The sequence below is a fragment of the Manis javanica genome, chromosome 11 (genome assembly GCF_040802235.1).
Source record: "Manis javanica isolate MJ-LG chromosome 11, MJ_LKY, whole genome shotgun sequence".
In the NCBI taxonomy this organism is placed as follows: Eukaryota; Metazoa; Chordata; class Mammalia; order Pholidota; family Manidae; genus Manis; species Manis javanica.
In genome coordinates, this window is record NC_133166.1 from 75858717 (window position 1) to 75877236 (window position 18520).

The 18520-nt window shown below is 43.3% G+C and overlaps 1 long non-coding RNA gene across 1 annotated transcript; it reads right to left on the reverse strand.

Annotated features, from left to right (window-relative positions):
- Positions 1 to 14166: 14166 nt before the first annotated feature.
- On the reverse strand, positions 14167 to 17772 carry LOC140844287 (uncharacterized). The gene is made up of 3 exons (XR_012122445.1): positions 17292 to 17772; positions 16425 to 16711; positions 14167 to 14424 (listed from the first exon to the last, which is right to left on the reverse strand). It is a non-coding gene; the product is annotated as an uncharacterized lncRNA (long non-coding RNA).
- Between the last annotated feature and the right edge of the window lie 748 nt (positions 17773 to 18520).

An 18520-nucleotide genomic window follows, 5' to 3' on the forward strand; every position in this document is an offset into this window, starting at 1 on the left:
TTAGACAAATTACTTTTCTTAAACACAAAAACTTCTTCAGGGTAGTGATCTGTCAAAATACTATGCAGGAGGTAAAAGCACAGAGTCTGTTATTTATCAATGGGAGCTTCATGTTGACTTGTGCAGAAAGATTTGAAAATTACCCCTGAAGAACAGTGGGAGGCTAAGCTGAATACAGATATGATTCCATGTCAGCATGATTACTGGGGAAAGGATTCATTCAGATGCAGTGGTGGCAAGAAAGAAAAAGAAAATTTTATGCCATAAAGAAATACTTGATAAATTCTTCTTGCTTATGACAGTGTATTCTGTGAAGTATGTAGATTTAAAAAACAAAAAACTTCATTACATCTGACATTAAATTATCAAAATGATAAATGAGACATAACAGGAGCTCTTCCAGGCTCCTTGCAAGTTTAAGTGCTTGCTCTTTTATGGAGACTTGCTATAGTGGCAAATGAGATGGTACCATGGAGAGGGGCTGCAATGAATGGAGTACACTTAGTCTGCTATGACCCATGGCTCTCAGAGCCTGTAACGTAGCTATTGTTATCTTTTTGTATAGCTAAGAACACTGAGGCTCAGAGACCTTGAAGAAATTGCAATATGCAAATCTGGGAAGAAAAGACACAAGGAATTGAAAGCAGGACTACTTCTTTCCAAAATCCATACTGTTTCTGGCGAGTCTATTTATTTATTTATTTATTTATTTATTTATTTATTTATTTATTTATTTATTTATTTGTATTTTGGGGCATTTATTTATTTATGAGACTGATGTGCTACCCACTGCACCAAGAGGACTGCTGGCATGCATTTATTTAAATAAATCAACCTTGCATCTATTTCAGTTGGCCCAAAGGCATTCTGTGTGGGCAGTGTCCTCTTCTGTGATTTAATTGAAGTCCAGCTTTATGTCTGTGTCATCAGGAGAATGCATTTGTCAGACCAACCTTAGATCATGCCCGTGGAGCTGTTGCTAGGAGGAAATGAGGGCTTGGTAGGGAATGTGATTTTGCACTGCCCAGGTGGGAACCATGCAGAGAGACAAACACACTATTTTATTTAATCCTCAAAATTGCCACATATTAATTAATTGATGAAGCATTTATTCACCTGATACAGTTGTAGTGGTCTGTTAAGTGGTCCATATGCAGGCTCTGGGGAAGCACAAGACTTATACGACATACAGGACCCTTGCCCCTCACAAAGTTCCTATTCTAGAAAAGAGGCAGGAAACAGGCAAGGCACCTAGAAGCCTGAGGTACAGGTTGTAAAACATGTTCATGGCATTTGAGCTGAGGTGCGAAGGATAAGGAAGTGAGAGCCATGTGAGGATCTGGAGATGTACACAGAGGCACAGTGAATGCAAAGACCTGGAGAAGAGAGCAAGCCTTGAATGTTCCTGGACAGAAAGAAGTTCTGTGAGGCTGAGTGTAGTGATCAGGAGAGCAGAGGCCAGGGAGTGAGCTCGGAGGTTTGGCAGGTGTGCCTGCAGAGTGTGGCGATGGGGACTGAGAGAAAGGGAGAATGAGGAAGGACTCCTAGGCTTTGGTGTAAACAACTGGGAGGAGGGCAGAGCTGTCCACTGAAGTGTGAGTGACTAAGGGAGCCACAGGGTTAGGGAGGAAAATCAGAGCTCTGTTTTGGATATATTAACTTTGAGGTATTTGCTAGACACTCAACTAGAGATGATAGGAAGTAGCTGGCTCTATAAATCTGGAGACTGGGGAAGGGTTTGTTAGTAAATATAGTTAAAAAAGGCAAGTTTACTATGTAGTAACGTGTGTTTTCTTAGTAATGTACTACATTACAAAATATAACAGTGCGTGTAAGACCTACTGTAGTTTTGTAGTCATGATGAAGCATAAATGCTATTTGGAGATATCTGCAAAACTGCAGTTCATATCAAAACATCTGTGATTTCCACTGCTCATAAAGATAGTTCTTGCTATCAAAAGAGAGCTGTAAGTTCCATCTAAGTTCACAAAACTCCTAAATTATCTCCATGGACTCCTGTGGGTCTGTGAGCACTTCCTCCTTTATAACCCAGGAGATATATTAGCACAGATGGGTACTGCTGAATGCCACTTTGTGGATTTGGTGGCATCCATTTTCTCAAGGAAAGCAAGGTCATCAGCTGAGAGTGAGGAGGGAGGACAGGGGTAGGGGGGTCTGAGGAATACTACTCAGCTCTGAGAGAAGAAGCCAACTTTCATGGCAGAGTAGCAGGCTCCCTGGGCTGTGGAGGGTGTCATAAAGCATGTGGGCTCAGAAGACAGTCTTCTGTGGTTTGAATCCAAGCTCTGTTACTTGCTTACTGTGTGACCTTGAGAATATTATGTAGTTATCTGTGTGCCTCCTTCCCTCAACTCTAAAATCAGGATAGTAACTGTACCTATCACATAGAGGTGTAGTTGGAATTAGAAGTCAGTGCAAACAAAAGGTTTACATGTGCCTAAGATAAATTAAGTGCTCAATAATACTAATCTTTATTTTTAATACTAAGGTTCTGTCAGTGGCTATGGAAGTATGTGTGTGGATTCAAAACGTATTTATGAGGTAGAATTGCCAAGTCTTGGAGATTAATTCAATAGTAGTCATGATAGGAGTGATGAGAAGGAGGATTCAAGATTGATTTGCATGTCTGAGTAACCTAGTAGAGAGTGGTGCCATTTTCTGTCACGGACACAGTGGAAGAACAGGTTGTGGCTGTGGATGGGAAGAAGATGAGAAAAGATGATCAGTTTGCCCAGTGAGTGGTCAGGTAGGCAGACCGTGGACTCTGGGCCTGGAACAAGGAGGTTCACAGTCTGGGAGTCTGCTCTATCCCTTGGGCCATAGTCATGGCTTGGGAGTTTGTTTTAGCGGATTGGTTGAAAGCACACTACTTTTTCTTTTATTTGTAGTCCATCTTTGCCCAGCCTAGATACGGGGATATGGATCATTGATTTCTAAAGATTAACAGTTTGGGAACACCAAATATTGTTCACCTATAACCCCTTATTAAATCATCCTTTTTCTTCAGAATCTCTTATTGTCCTTTAAGTGTTCATTTATCTACTTCTAAACAGAATTCAAAGCAATTTCCAATATAAATGATGGATACGCCATAGGAGCAGGAAGCACATCTGTTTAATTCACTGCTATTTCCCCTTTGTCTAGCAAGTATTTTTATATATATAATAGGCACCCATTAATAGTGTTCCTAAAAAAAAGCTTAAAAAGTAAAAATCAGATAGAAAAGGAAGAAATTATACAGTCGGATCCTAAGCCAAGAGTCCAGGATTATTCTTATATTTATAAAGAAAAATTGGAATTCTTTCAAAATAAAATATTACCAGGAAACTCAGTGTATATTATATATTAAGGGATCGTGAGTCTGTAAAATAGAATATTAATTTAGAATGTGTGCTTTTTCAACTCCCAACTGTTAAGAATAATTTTATTCAAATTCTTTAAATGAATGTTTCATGTCAGTGTGTATTAGGGCTCTCCAGAAAACAGAACCAACAGGATATTTATAGATATTTAAATAATGTATATATTTATGATATATATATTATATACATACATATATTTACTTACACTAGATAGATGTATTATGAGGAACTGGCTCATGATTATAGAGGCTGAGAAGTCCCATGATCCACAGTCTGCAGGACAGCTAGTGGTTTAATTTAGTTCAAGTCTAAAGCCTTGAAAACCAGGGGATTCAATGGGGTAAAATCCCAGTCTGAAGGTAGGAAGAGATGAAATGTCTCAGCTCAAGCAGGGAGGCAGAAAAAAGGGGCAAATTCTCTCTTTCTCTGCTTTTTATTCTATTTAGGTCCTCAGTGGACTGAATGATGCACACTCAGGTAGGTAAGGACAATCTACTTTTTACTGAGTCCATCCATTCAAATATTAATCTCATCCAGAAACACCCTCAGACACACCCAGAATTAATATTTCATCTAGGCACCCCACGGCAGTCGAGCTGACACATAATACTAACTTTTACACAGCGTCGTCATCAAAAAAAGCTTTTTGAGCCACTTACAGAATTTTTTAGAGAATATCATCTTTTCATCTCATTTATTTGGGATACAGCAATTTTTGATGTAATCATTGAAATTTTATCTCAAGACACAAATCAAGACTAGTTGGTTTTAAAAATTTTGTTCTGTAGGTATATGTAATGGGTTGAATTGTGCCCTTCAGAAAGATATGTTGAAATACTAACTCCTAGGGCCTCAGAATATGACTTTGGGAAATAGGATCTTTGTAGACATATTTAGTTGAAAGGAGGTCATACTGGAATAAGATGGGCCCCTAAGCTGATACCCAGTAAGACGCACAGGGAAAAGACAGCCATGTGATAAAAGAGGCAGAGAATGGAATAATGCATCCCCAAGCCAAGGAGTGCCAAAGATGGCCACCAAACACAGAAGCCAGAAGAGGCAAGGAAGGATTTTCCTCTGTAGGTTTCAGGGGAGTATGTTCCTGCCCATGCCTTAATTTTAGACTTCTAGCCTCCAGAATTGTGAGACAATTAATTTTTGTTTCTTTAAGCTACCCAGTCTGGGATACTTTGTTATGACAGTCTTAGGAAACAATTACAGTACAGTTGACCCCTGAACAACGAAGGGTTTAGGGGCACTGACCCCCGTGAAGTCAAACATCCATAATAACTTTTGACTCCCCCAAAACCTAGCTACTAATAGCCTACTCATTAGCCAGAAGACTTACTGATAACATACACAGGCAATTAATACATATTCTGTTATGTTTTACATATACAATAAAATACATAGAGAAAAAAAGTGTTTTTTAAATTGTCCCAAATACCCCCCAAATTTTACAATATACTGTTTGAAAAAAATCCAGCATGGGTGGACTCACTCAGTTCAAACCCATGTTGTTCAAGAGTCAGCTGTATGTATTTGTGATCTTTACAACATAATCACTTCTTTATTTTTGTATAAAATTATCTTTAAGTAGATAAATAAGTCCTGGAGGACTTAAAATCACACATAGAACAGTGATTATAGACAACAAGAATGTATTATAAATATTCAACTTGCTAAGTGACTAGATCTTAATTGTTCCTAACACTAGAAGAAATGATAATTATGTGACATGACAGAGGTGTTAGCTAATGCTACAATAGCAATCATATTGCCATGTAAATATATCAAATCAATACCTTGTACACCCTAAACTTACAAATGTTGCATATTAAATATATTTCATTCTTAAAAAATGCTCATATTAGTTGGTAGACCAAAAAAATTAAAAATCTTTAACAGGCTAGTTTTAGTGGTATCTAGAAACTTCCAATCATGAGGTCTTACCTCCATAAAGAGCAACTTAAATCTGTTCAATTTCTTAGCCTTCTTGTAAAGCATTCAAGACGGTTGACTGAGATGGTATCAGGCTATGTCTTTCGTAAGTAATACTCTGTGGTTAAAAAATAATTGGTTCATTGTAATATGAGAAAGATTTCAAGCTAGTGATCTTACTGGTGATAAGCTACCTACAGAAGCTGTGGACAGTAGGCCCCTTAGACTATCCACTTTTAATCTTACTTCTCTTGGATAGGTACCTACCAAGCATTGGACAATACTTGCCAGTTAAATTCCCTGGTGAGAGCCGAAGGCCTGTGTATGCACTCTGTGCTGTTGACATTCTATGCTTGGGTATACGAGACACCCAAGTGACAAGAATCATATTCCACTATGAAAGTGGTAGAACCTGACAAGTCTTGTCACCCACTTACAGAACTGTCCCACCTTTAACTCAGAGGCTGCTCTCCTTTTGCCATTTACACTATGAGTGAGACAGACGAGACGTGCTTTCCTTAAAAATAAATGTTTTATTTTTCTTTGTTACTCATGTCTTTCCAGGTATATTCCTATAGACATTTCTTTTTCTTTTCAAAAAAGGCACCGTGAATATGCATACTCTTCTCAATCTTTTTTCCTGTCAATATATTATAGCAGTTTTCCTTTGTATAGATTACCATCACTTACTTATGCATTCCCCTATTGATGGGTGTCTAGATTTGTTTCATTCTGTTGGTATTAAGAAAAGTGTTGTGTTCACTCTTCTTCTAGCCAAATTATTTGGCATATTTAAAATTATTGCCTTGGGATAAAACTCTGCAAGTAGAACTGCTGGGTCAAAAATGTACCTTTTTGGGCTTTTAGTAAGTATTTCCACATCGTCTCCTACAAGCTTGCTTCAATTTGCACTCTAGCCAGCTATATATGAAATGTCAAACTCTACCAAATTGTGTTTTGTTTTTATTTTTTTATGTTTTGGCCAGGTAAAAAATTTGGTATCTGTTGTTTAATTTCGTGTCTTTAATCACTAATGAAGAAGACCCCCCACCCCTATCCCACCACCTCCATATTCAGTAGAGTTTTCTGTTTAATTTGCCTGTAAACCTTAACAAATCTGCTTAGACTTTCTGGATGTGGTTCACTGTCTTGCTGTTTTCTGAATTATCAAATTATTCCCAGGTTCAGGGCCTAGAATTTTGGGCATTTTCCAGGATACCAGAGAGATATTGGTCCTCAGTTAAGAAGCCCCTATAGACCACCTGCTTTCCAGCCATCTAACTGATGCCCAGGACAGCTTGGTTTTAAATGCGGTTCTCAGGGTGAAGACTCTTTATCAGTCACTTTAATGGGGAAACTGGAGCTGGTGGAGATGTGGGCTGTCACTGACCCTGAGCCCTGACAGAAGCAAGGGAACCTGCATGTGGCCACGCTTTCCTGGTGAACCGCTGTGAATGTTCCTCCTGCCCTTCCGGCCGGTCTTCTCCATTTGACTGGTGTATGAACTCTCCATCTCTCCAAAGAAGGCTGTTGGGATGGAAACATAGATGCATGGATGTCAGAGCGACTCTGGGTGCAGATTACAGAAAAGCTCTGTGCTGGTGGCAGTCGCGGCAACACTGGCTGAGCGGTACAGAGCTGCGTCTGGAAGCGCCGTGCCCCGCTGGTTGGTTCCTCAGGGTCCTCATCAGTGAAATATACCTGCCTTGCCGGTTGTTAGCATGATTACATCAGTTACGCCTGTAAGGCTTAGGACAGAGCCTGGAGCCAGAGCTCGCTCACGGAACCAAGAGAAGGGAATCTGAGAGTGGCCCGGAGGCGGGAGGGGGCGGGGGGGGGGGTAGTTAAGAAGTGGGGTGACTCTCAGGTGGAACAGAGAAACTACTGTTCGAGGGAAAAGACCAGGCTGACTAGGCTTGTCTCCAAAGCCGGGGGTGAGGGCGTGGATCAGCCGAGCTTTCCCACCAACCACAAAGGGCGCGGGTCCCCTACAGCCGTCACCAAGGCCAGCTGCTCAGGACGCGAGGTAACCAGGGCTTTCCCTGCAGGCTTCAGGCTCCGCGCCTGGGTCACTCTAATCCTTTCTGTTTACGGGACGACCGCTAGTGCTGTGCAGAGAAGGAGCGCGCCTCGGGCGCTCTCACCGGGGCGTCCTGGGCTCGCTGTCTCAATCTCTGCAAAGGACTCTGCCCCGCCGCGTCCCGCCTGGAGAGGGCAGTTCGCGTGTCTGCACACTCATTGCTGTGTTTCGTTCCCTACCGATTCATGTGAGGATTTCAGAAGACGGTTAGTAGGCAATTGCCCACAGGCATCTCATTTAGCACTTGGTCCCCAGAGAATGGCACTGTGTTCTGGTGTTGGAAGCCAGTGATACCCTATCAAATTTACCCCCACGTCTCCCCGTGTTTTTCTTTCACTCAAATCTGATCTATTTCAGTACCTGGAGTCTCAAGTTTGCAATTTTGCAGTTAGACGTCCGTTTTTGGTGAAGCTTATATATTGCCACCCTGCTCCTGGTCAAAAGGAAAGGAAAACATCCTGGGAGTTAAACTAAAAGTCAGGGCTCCTGGAAGAAGGGCCATCTGGGTGGGGCTGGGGAGAAGGCACCTGTTGCTGGCCAGGCGAGCCCAACTGAAAAGACCACAGAGGGTCTCAGCAGACACACCTGAGGACCCCAGGACCAGACCGCATCTTAACCTCTGCATCTTCAAAAAAGAGTGAATGGTGTTTCCCAGTTTGTCCAGATACTAATTCATTCCACAAACGTGTTCAAGTAATTACAATATTCTGAGCCTTGCGGTAGGACTAGGAAGAGTACTATGATAGAAATCCTGCTTTAAACATAGAAATACAAATACATTGCTTGGGAGAACAGAGGCAGAGCTGAGAGGATGAGGCAAGACTTCTAAGAGAAAGTGCCACTTGAGGAGGGTGTTGGCAATGGTTCCCCAATCTGCCCATGCTTTGGAATGACTTAGGAGGTGACCAAAATTCATATTCCCTGGCTTCAGCCCCCACCTGAGTGAGGATTTCTGAGGCTGGGGCTGGGAACCTGTATTTAACAAGCCACTTAGCTGATTCTGTGGCAGTCAGAGGAGGCTTTGGCCCCACTTAAATCAGAGTGACAGTGGTAGTGTGAGGGAGAATGTTGAAATACAAGAACGGAAAGATTTATTTTCTCCACTAAGGAGATAGTCAAGCTTGATTTTCTGTTTCACAGTTAAAGCTTGAAGTCTTCTGACGAATACTATGGTAACACATGTCACCTCTGGCTTTTTTCTCTCTTTACCCTAAATTCATTGCTGAAGGGCTTCCAAAGCCATTCCTTCCATCTGCATTAACATTTTACTCCACACCCGCATGCAGAGGTTTCCTTAAGCCTAACCTTCCGGTGGAAATTTTTCTAATTAAATTAAGGGAACTTGTTCTCCCTTTCAGCTCTTAGGTTAAGTAGCCCTTCCTCAGAGAAGCCTTTTTGGCCTTGGAACAATTGGGTTCCCTTAGATCCTGGCCTCCATTAGCATCTGCAGTTCTTCTCTTGAATTACCCACCAAAATAGCTTTGATTTGTTCAATGTGTTTTTCACTTCCTTATTCACCTTGAGGACACAGTCCATACATATCAAGTTCACCAATGCCAGATTCTAGCACATAGTAATTGTCCAATAATATTTGTCAAATTAGTGAATAAATATGGATTTTCATAAATTGAAAATACCATCCTTCCACTGACCTATAACTTTTGGCATTAAGATTTCTAAATTTCTTCATGTGGGAGCTACAGAAAATGATCCAGTCATATTATTATTTCCTATGACAGAGCATCTTTCTCAATGCCAAGAGACATGCTTTTGTGTGTTTTACCAAAGCAGCCATTTGCTATCTGTGATTAGCAAGCAGGGATATATCTGAGCCTTTTAAGTCTTTTATACCAACATCTGTTGCTTTTGTTTTTAGTCTGCACATGGCAATTTCAACAGAGCAGTTGTCTATTGAGTGTATATTAAACGCTTGTCAAAAAATGCAGCATTAGATTTGATCCCTGCCCTCAAGGAACTTAATGATTTACCTGCAGAAATGACACACAGACATGAAACAAGCAGTAGAAGATACAAGAATGAAATGAATAGCACAGACAATACATTTAGGAGGACTTCAGAGGAAAGGTGAAAATTAAGATGTGAAATGGAGCAGACAGAAAAGACATCTTAGGGATTGGGCCTTAAAAGAGCCTTTGAAGAATAGATAGGACCTGGTTAGTCTGAAAGAAAGGAATAGGATATTAAAACGCTCCAAATGAGGAATGATGGTTCATCAGCGAAGCTGCCACTTGCCCAGATGGAGAATCCATGCTCTGGAATCTGACTGGGAGGCCTGGGCTTCAGGCATTTTGCTTCAAAAAGGCCTGAAGGAAGAAAGCAAGGGAGACTTGTTCAAAATAACCTGGCCCCAGAACTATGGTTATTGAGCAAAGTGCAAATATAAAATTTGACAAAATAAAAATAATATCACTAAGGGATGGGAGGAGGCTAATTACCTCATCTACCAGTCCTTACTGTCAAAAGTTAAACTTGTATTTAAAAAAATAAAAATACTCAAACATTTTATTCTCCTCTTTTTCAAAGCTTAGATATTTTAGGGAACAGTCTATCTTATGGTCAAGAAATATTTGTGTCTAAAATATCATGATACCTTCAGTTTCACTTCAAGTTATTTTTCCTGCTGATTAAAATCGAGTAAAATTAAATTTAATACTTTTAATTATTAAGAGAATAAATAGCATTTCCTTATTAAATTATTTATCTTATCTAGGTCTCCGTTTCCATATCCATCTCACACATACAATGATGTCTTCAATTATGTGCATCAAATGTTAACATTGGTTAATTCTGGGCAGTGGGATTTGGGGTGATTTGTTACTTTTTTTCTTATATTTTCTGCAGTTCTCATTTAAAAAAATAATAAGTAGATATCATTTTGATAAAAACAATTTAATCAATACATTTGAAAAATGAATATCTGGTCAAACAAGACAGAAACTTGGGGAGAAAGACTATTCAAGAAGAGACAAAGGAAACTAACTTTTCTAATGCCCAATTTGCTGGTAGAAACTCCAAGCTCAAGTCTCCCCACCCTTTGTGCTAGATATTTATTTATCGCATGTGGGGGATGAAATTCATGGGGCTCTCACAATGTATTTGCCTGGAGATATTCTGAATGGTGTAACAACCACAGTTGCTTGTCTACTCCTTCTCCTGTCCTTATGCTTGGGGAAGACCTGGCCTTGCTGCTGGGGTGAGTCTTGATTGGCTCAAGCCATTCCTGCTGGCCTCATCTCCCATTGCCAGTGATGGGTAGAGCATAAGCATGTGATACAATTCTGGCCAACTGGGTGTGAAAGGAAGATTGCTGAGTAGTGATCCTCTGTAAAAGGGTTTTCTGCTTTTCAAAAGAAAACACTAGAGCATGTCCTCATTTTCCTACCTCTTTATGCCATCATGTAAGGATAAACTGCAGCCATCCTAAGACCCTGAGTCAATCAATAAGCCCCCAAACAACAAACTCCAGGGAGAGTGGAAAGATTCTTGATTACAAAGACTTGGCTGCCAGGTGACCCTAGAACTGTTCCACTTATAGATGTTATGTGTGATAATAAATGCTCTGTTGGTTTAACTTAGTTTTTGTTTTCTGTTCTTGCAAGTGGAAGCAGAGGACACCTCTCTGGGCCTCAAGATCCCTCTGCTCTTCCCACAGGAGACTCTCCCTTCACTATCAGCCTCTCTAGGCAGATACGGCTGCCTTTCTTTCTTTTTTTTAAGGAAACCAACAGTTTTCTGATGACGTTCAGTCAGGACTGGACATGCAAGAAGAGCCACAGAGCAGGGGGGTGCTACAGACTGAGTGTGTCCTGCCTCAACCAGGCTTGCCCAGGAGACCAGGACCTGGGCCCTGCCGTTGGGGAGAGGTGGACAGCAGCCAGTGGTGAGCCAGCAATCTGGAGGAGCCCTTTCTTCTCAAGAGGATTGGGTTGTCCAAGGAAATGCATCTAATGCTCATGGAAGATAAATAACAAGAGCCTTGAGGGAACCCTTCTCCTGTCCTTCTGTCTGCATCTGTGTTGTCACTGAAGAACCCTTCCATTATCAGCTCTGACTGCGGGTGACTTTGCTCCCCAGAGACACCTGGCCCTGTCTGGTGACACTGTCTGTTGTCACACCTGGAATGGTGTTGCAGACATCTAGTAAGTAGAGGCCAGGGGTGCCATGAACATCCTGCAGTGCACAGGCCAGGTGCCAACAAGAACCGCCTGGCTCCAAATTCCAGTAGTGCTGTGGTTGAGAAAACCTGCCCCAGCAGAGACTATGTCACAGCACTGACAACACAAACCTGATTATAGAAACTATAAGCAGACTCACCTGAATTTTTGAATTTTTAATGGAAAAGAAGTAGATCAGCAGACATAGAAAGGCAAGGTTGTTTAAAGAAGGGAGGCAATAGGAATGAATGCTCAGAGACAGTTGTGAGACTCAGGCTACCAGAAGTAAAATTCCAAAGCTAGAACAACAGAAGAATGAAAAATGGCAGGAAAACACCTGGAAAGACAGAAAGGAAACAGATTTTGAATATAATACCCTATCCGGTGTGCAGCTGTTGTACATGGGCTATTCTTGACAAGAGCCAAGGAAATTCTATGTGATGGCAGAGTTTTTGCGGAATGTGGAGGAGGCTGGGACCTGGCCCAGTGGGATGGACCATGTTCTTTGCCTTCACAACAGCCATTGGCCAATATCTTTCCCTGGCAATTCTCAGGAGATTCTTTCAGGGAGTGAATCATGATTGGCCTAAACATGTTTTCATTGTCACTAGTGATTGGTCTACAGACAGTCAAAAGATCCAGTTCTGCTGATAAGATGCCAGGAGAGATCTACAGAGGGCTTCCCTTCCCGAATACAGAGGGAGCCCAGCAAGGACAAAATGTGGGTCTCAGTCCTTTCTTGCTGCTATGCCATGGAGGAGATATGATACCTGAACCTTTGTTACCCAACTCTGGACTCTGAGCTGACAAATAGTAGAATGAAAAGCCGATCCACAGAAGATGGTGGAACAGCAGGATGGAGACTAAGGGCCCTCAAGGGCAGAGCTGCTGAATGACCCGAGGCCACCCAACCCGCCAGACTCCTGTGAGGCCGATCGTGAACAGTCTGTATGGCGTAAGCCATGGCCAGTAGTTTTTCCCTCATGCTCTAATTCATGCTAAGAGATACACTAACAACTCTGTGTGTGTTTACTATTTCTTTAAATATTTCTATTAAAACAAGTTGTTGGGAAAGCACTTACTCTTCTTTTTTTAAATCCTGAGAGCTAAGTAAAAGGTTATGGAAAAATGGGATTCTTTACAAAAATAACACACGATGTACATATTTGCTTGATATTGTGAGAACCACTCAAGCTTGAAGAAACATTTTATAATGTCTGGTTTTGTTGATCTTGGACATGGTTATTTTACTCTCTGTCAAATGATGGATTCCCACTGAGAAGCAGACACTTACCTTTTTTTGCCCCTTTTTGTTCTGATCATGCTCACAATTCCTTGCATGACAGACACAGAAAAGAATGCGGGAGACAAATGGGGGGATGCATTCAATTCACATAAGGATTTAATGAGTCAATCTAGATTACAAACCCTTCACTGGAAAAGTTGTATCTTTGTAGTGATTTGTTCTCACCTACCTCTATTATTGTTTACTTTCTCTACGCCAACAATAGTAGCCACAGAATGTAGAGCAATTTGATGTTTATCAACAGAAATTTAGAGGTCTAGGTTTTGAGCTGTGGCTTTTGTTCCAGCTAGATATTTTCATGTAGCTTAGATTAATAAAACATGAAGGAATTCCTGGTTTAATGCATGTACTCTGCTTTGCTCTTTGATTGCATATTAATTACATGCATACATCTCCCTTCTAAGGAAATGGAATTGCACATCTCTAAGCTTTAACTTGCTGTCCAGGTTCCTGTTGACTCTTTGTCTACCTTTTTTTTTTCTTTAAGGAGAAAATACGTAATAAAAATAGAGGCAAACACTTTGGTTTTGTTATTGCTAATAACAGAAAATCATTAGAGCAGCTCCATCTCTCATCCCTCATCCTGGGAAAGGGCAAAGAGCGATGCTAGCAACGTCTGGAACTGAAGGTCATGCTGCCTGGCTTTTTGGGGACAGATGGCCATTGTTCATGTTAGCAAGGAGCTTGATGCTGGCTTCTGGACATTGGCTGCTCACTATGTATAGTAAGTGATAATTTAGCTTCAGGTGGCACCAGCCCTTGCGGTGTCTGATCTCCTGCCACCTTAATTGAAACTATTTGGACAGCAGTACTTTACTCTCCTGTAGTTCATTATGAGACAAAAGCAGATATTTTAATGTATCTAATCATGATAATAAACAATATTGCTCTGTTCATTTGGATTTGGCTTTGCCAACTAGGTATTCTGCATTTAGGATCCCAAGGGGCAATTTTGTAAGTTATGGCAGGGAAGGCAAACACCAGAAAACCATTTGTGAAAATAAAGCAACAGTGCTGGCACTGGAGGGGGAGGGGGGCAAGGAGCAAGGAGGGGCAGGATTTGCAGAAGACATCAACAGCTGAGCTGTTACTTGGTTTCAGAAGACTATTAACTTCCTTGGTGGTTGTGGTTTTATTGATAAATTCACTGCTTCTGAAGTAGCTTAAAGTTCGCTAGAGCTGCTATATCATTAATTCTTATTGAATTCCTGTTAGTGTCTTCACATGTATATGGAGGAGTCAGGCACACAGCACAGGCAACTTTTCCTTAGATGATGTTTATTATTGGTCCCAGTTAGAGGGATGTAGAAAAATTAATTTATTTTACAAGTTTATATTACTTCCCATGTTCCACAAGGGGGTGCATATCGTATCTAGAAGATCTATTGCATAATAATGAGAAAATATAAATATAGAATCAGGGCTAGAGAAAATATGGGTAGGATTGGAAAACCATGATCCAAGATGGTGTGGAGATGCACGGGTCACAGAATCTTCTATGGCCACCAAGACTGGCTGACAAATTTGGATCTGAGTTTCCTGGTTATCAGAGCAAAAAAGGAAATATGGTATGTAAAATTTGAAATCTCAATTTCTGAGTTCACATTTTCATGGAAAAATGCATACCACTTAACAAATTTTTCCTGCCTCTCAGGCCTTAACAAAAATTCTGGTATGCATCTTCTTCCGCCACAGATTCTTGTACTAGGCCACAAGCGGCAATCTTATCTAATAGTGACTACTACAACAGGCTTCCTACCGTGGGTGGAGCAATGTCAACATGCAACTGAAAGATACCTCTGCACCCAGGCCACAGCAGGCCTTGCAAAAGGCATTTCTTCCAGCAACAGTCTATTGTATAGAGTCAGCACTTTATGTGCTGGTTCTAGTGAAGCATTTACTTTCAGCTGTGTTGCAGAGGATATACCCTGTTTCCTTGCCAGCTTTATGGGCTGAAATGTGTCCCCCCATATTCATGTATCTGAGTCTTAACCCCCAGTACCTTAAAATGTGACTATAATTAGGGGTGGGGGAAACATCTTTAAAGAGGTAGTTAAGTTAAAATGAGGTCATTAGGGTGGTAGCAGATAATCCATTATCACTGGTGTCCTTAGAAGAAGAGATTAGGACGTAGACATATATGGAGAGAAGACCTTATCCACAGGAGAAGGAGACCTTCTACAAGCCAAGGAGAGAGGCCTTTAACAGAGCCTTTTCTCAAAACCTTTGGAAGGAACCAATCCTGCTAAAACCTTGACCTTGGACTTCCAGCCTCCAGAACTATGAGAAAGTAAATTTCTATTGTTGAAGTCTCCCAGTGTGTGGCCCACTGTTGCAGCAGCCTTAGTGGACTAATAATATACCAGCTTGTGCAGGGCCTTGCATGCCTCTTTTTCCTTTCCTGGAGGACCTCCACTGAGTTTATCTGACTGATTTTCTCAGACAGTCCCCCATGCAGCATTTGAAAAGCAGGGGTGGGCCTGAGACAGCCCTCTGCCCCTCAACCACAGCTGTGGAGGCTGACCTGGGCAGTGGATGAAGAGGTAATTGGTGCCTTCCCAAGCTCAGCCCCAAGGCTTCAAAAGGAAACTGGACTTGGACTCCCCTTACTCTCCTCCAAGACCAGGCTTTTAACCACAGAACCAACACGATGTCTAGTACTTTGTTTCTAGTTATAAGGAAATACCTGTGGGAAGCAACCTAAATTCAGTAGTACATTCAAATATTGAACAAAGAAGTCTGTTCAAGGGGAAGGAGGCCCATCTGGAATAGGGGCTTTTTCCATGTCTGTACAACAAATGGTGGTGGTGAAGGAGAAGTGTCTCTGAGGGTAGATGAATGCCCTTCTCAGGAGATATTTTTAAGACCTCTGCCCCAGGGCTGGACTAGGACAATGTGACAGTATTTTATATTTGGTAAGTGCCTTCTACTTTGCAAACTACATGTAAATACATGATCTCATTTGATTTGTACAACATTCCTGAAAAGTCAACAATTATCGACCTCATTCCTCATAAAGAAACTGGGACTCAGATTAAGTGATTTATCTAAGCACTGGCGCTAGAGTTGACGTGAAACCAGGTAAATTCCCAAGGGCCTGCCAACTAGCCTCGTTTTGAGAAACAAAAAAGGAACAGTACTAAGGGGAGTTCCGTCCAGCCCTGGAGCTGGACTTCTGACTCAAACCTCCATTCCGTCCCAAATTCGTTTAATACTGCTGTGCTTCGTGTCCTCTTCTGGAACATGGGAGTGATAGCATTATCTGCATCAGACTATCCAACCGGGGCGAGATTAAAGCCGACCTGGCATTTGAGCCGTTTAGGAGGTTCCGGGCATATACACAGTGTGCAGGGAACTTTCTCATTTTTACTGACTAGTTAGTTTTCCCCACCCTTCTCTGAATCTCTGTTTTTCCTTCTCTCTTAAAGGCCTTTCTTATTCTACATTTTACCCTGCAGCGTCCTACAGAACACTGCAGCCCAGTAATCATCTCGGGGTATGTGGATCTAAGTTCAGCCGAGCTCCGTTTCTAGTCCTACCCCTGGAATTTTGGCCCGCTTCGAAGTAGCTCTGCGAGAGAGAGCCAATTCCGACCCCCGGGGCCTCAGCAAGGATTCAGTCGTCGCTGCGGCTTTCTTTCCTTTGAGCGGAGCCGCTTTCGCTTTCCAGGGGCCCAAGCGCGTCTCCTCTGGGGGCGGAGCGGGGCGGCGGGCGGCGGGAGCGGCTCCGAGGCCGGGCCCCCGGCGGGGCGCGTGGGAAGCGCCGCCACCCCGGGCGCCCGGGGGCTCGGGGGCTTCACAGCCGGCTGGGGCCGGGCGCCTGGGACCTGGAAGAGGGACAGGAATGACAACCGGCTGGGCCTGGGGAGGCACAAAGAGGAGATTATGGTCCTGCTGGGGAGGGGGCGGCTGATGGCGACCTCGGCTCATTCCTCTCATTCCTTCCGAGGAGCGACGCGCGCTGGGGAGGCGCGGAACAGCCCGCGTCGCCGCCCCGCTCTCCGCGGGTACCCCGCCCTCGTTCGCCCTCCCGCCCCCCACTCGGTTTCCGCGTCCCCGCCCGCCCTCCGGCCCCCGGCCCCCTCGGGCTCCCCTCACCTCGCCCTCCTGTGCCCCCACGGCTGCCCCCCTTCCCTCTTTCCGCTCCTGGGTCTCCCAGCACCCACCCGCCCCGCCCGCGGGTCCCGCCCCTTCCCCCTGGGTCCCCCCCACACCCCGGCTTCCCCGTCCCCTCTCCCCGCCCTCCGGCCCCGTTCCACCCACCACCCCCGCCACCCGGTCCCCAGCGCGCCCCGCTCCGGCCCCGGCCCGGCCGGACCCTGACTTCGGCACCGGGCGTATAAAGACTGAAGTATCAGAACAGGCGGACGGAGTCAGGCACAGCAAGAAACTCCAGGCATGTCTCACTTGTCAGAAAACGCAGATCCAGGCCCGACGGACCGTGGCTCGGCGCTTCTGCCGCCCTCGCAATGCAACCTTGTCGGGTCTTCCGAGGAGAGGCCCGAGGGAGAGGAAACGGGCAGAACTAGGGCTCTGGCTTTCTACTGCGCCCGCTCAAGTCCAACTAACTTCGTTGTTGGTTGCTAGGAGCGCAAGGGCTCAGGTCACCTGTTGCCTCTGTCTGTGTAGCCTTCGGTCCTGCAGAATGTTTGAGATGGGTTGTGGTCCCAGAGCGGGGGTCGGGGGAGAGAGACAAGAGTTTGTGTGTGTCTCAAGAATGAGGAGCTAGCTAGCTTAACATTTTCAACGTTATGCAGAAGGATAGATTTATAGTTACCGATTGGTAACTCCCAGCCATTGCTGCCTTCCAGTGGGTCCTCTGACTTTCAAAGTCCCTTTAGCTTGAGAGTCTGGAGCAGGAGACTGGGCTGTAGGCAGTAGGGGTGGCTCCCAGGGAGGGACTGAGGCTGCACCGCTGGGGCTGGGCATGTGACCTCCTCCCCCAGGCTGTGGGATGTTCCCAGGCCCCTCCCACCTGCTCTGCTGCCAAATTTTGTTACAAACTTGCAGTTTAGGAGTAGAGCAATCCTACAAAGGTGGAGTTCTAACTGTCACTTCTAACAAATGAGGTGAATAAGAGCTTTTACAATCACTAACTCTGGCTGCCCATTACTTACCAAACATACTCTTATAAATTATTGCAGTGGAAAGGTAAATCAGCTAAATTGGTTGTTTCCATTTAATTCTTTTCAAAAAATCATGTATGGATTGCCCAGTGTGTCAGGCAATTCCTCTAACTTCTTTTAGGAAGGCATTTTGGAGTTGACCATTGATTGCCCTGTACTTTGAGATTAGGAGGGTAAAATTCTAAGATGCTGGTCATTCTCATATGTGTATCGTACTATAATCTCTTGCTTTATTTACTAATTGTCTTTTTAGGGTTACTTCTAAGGAGTGCCATGTTTAGGAATCAGTTGAGAATATCTCAGTCTTTGGTACTGTTGCTATAAGCTAAGATCAGTATGTGAAAAAAATTCAGTCCATCAGGTAGAAGACTTATGGGCCACTTACCTACCTACTGCCTTGTGCCAAGCTTCGAACAACAGAGACTGAATGAATGAACCTCACAGAAGAGAATGGAGGGAGTGGTGCTGCTGCTATTTCTTAACAGAGCCTTTCTTAGCACTTATTTTACA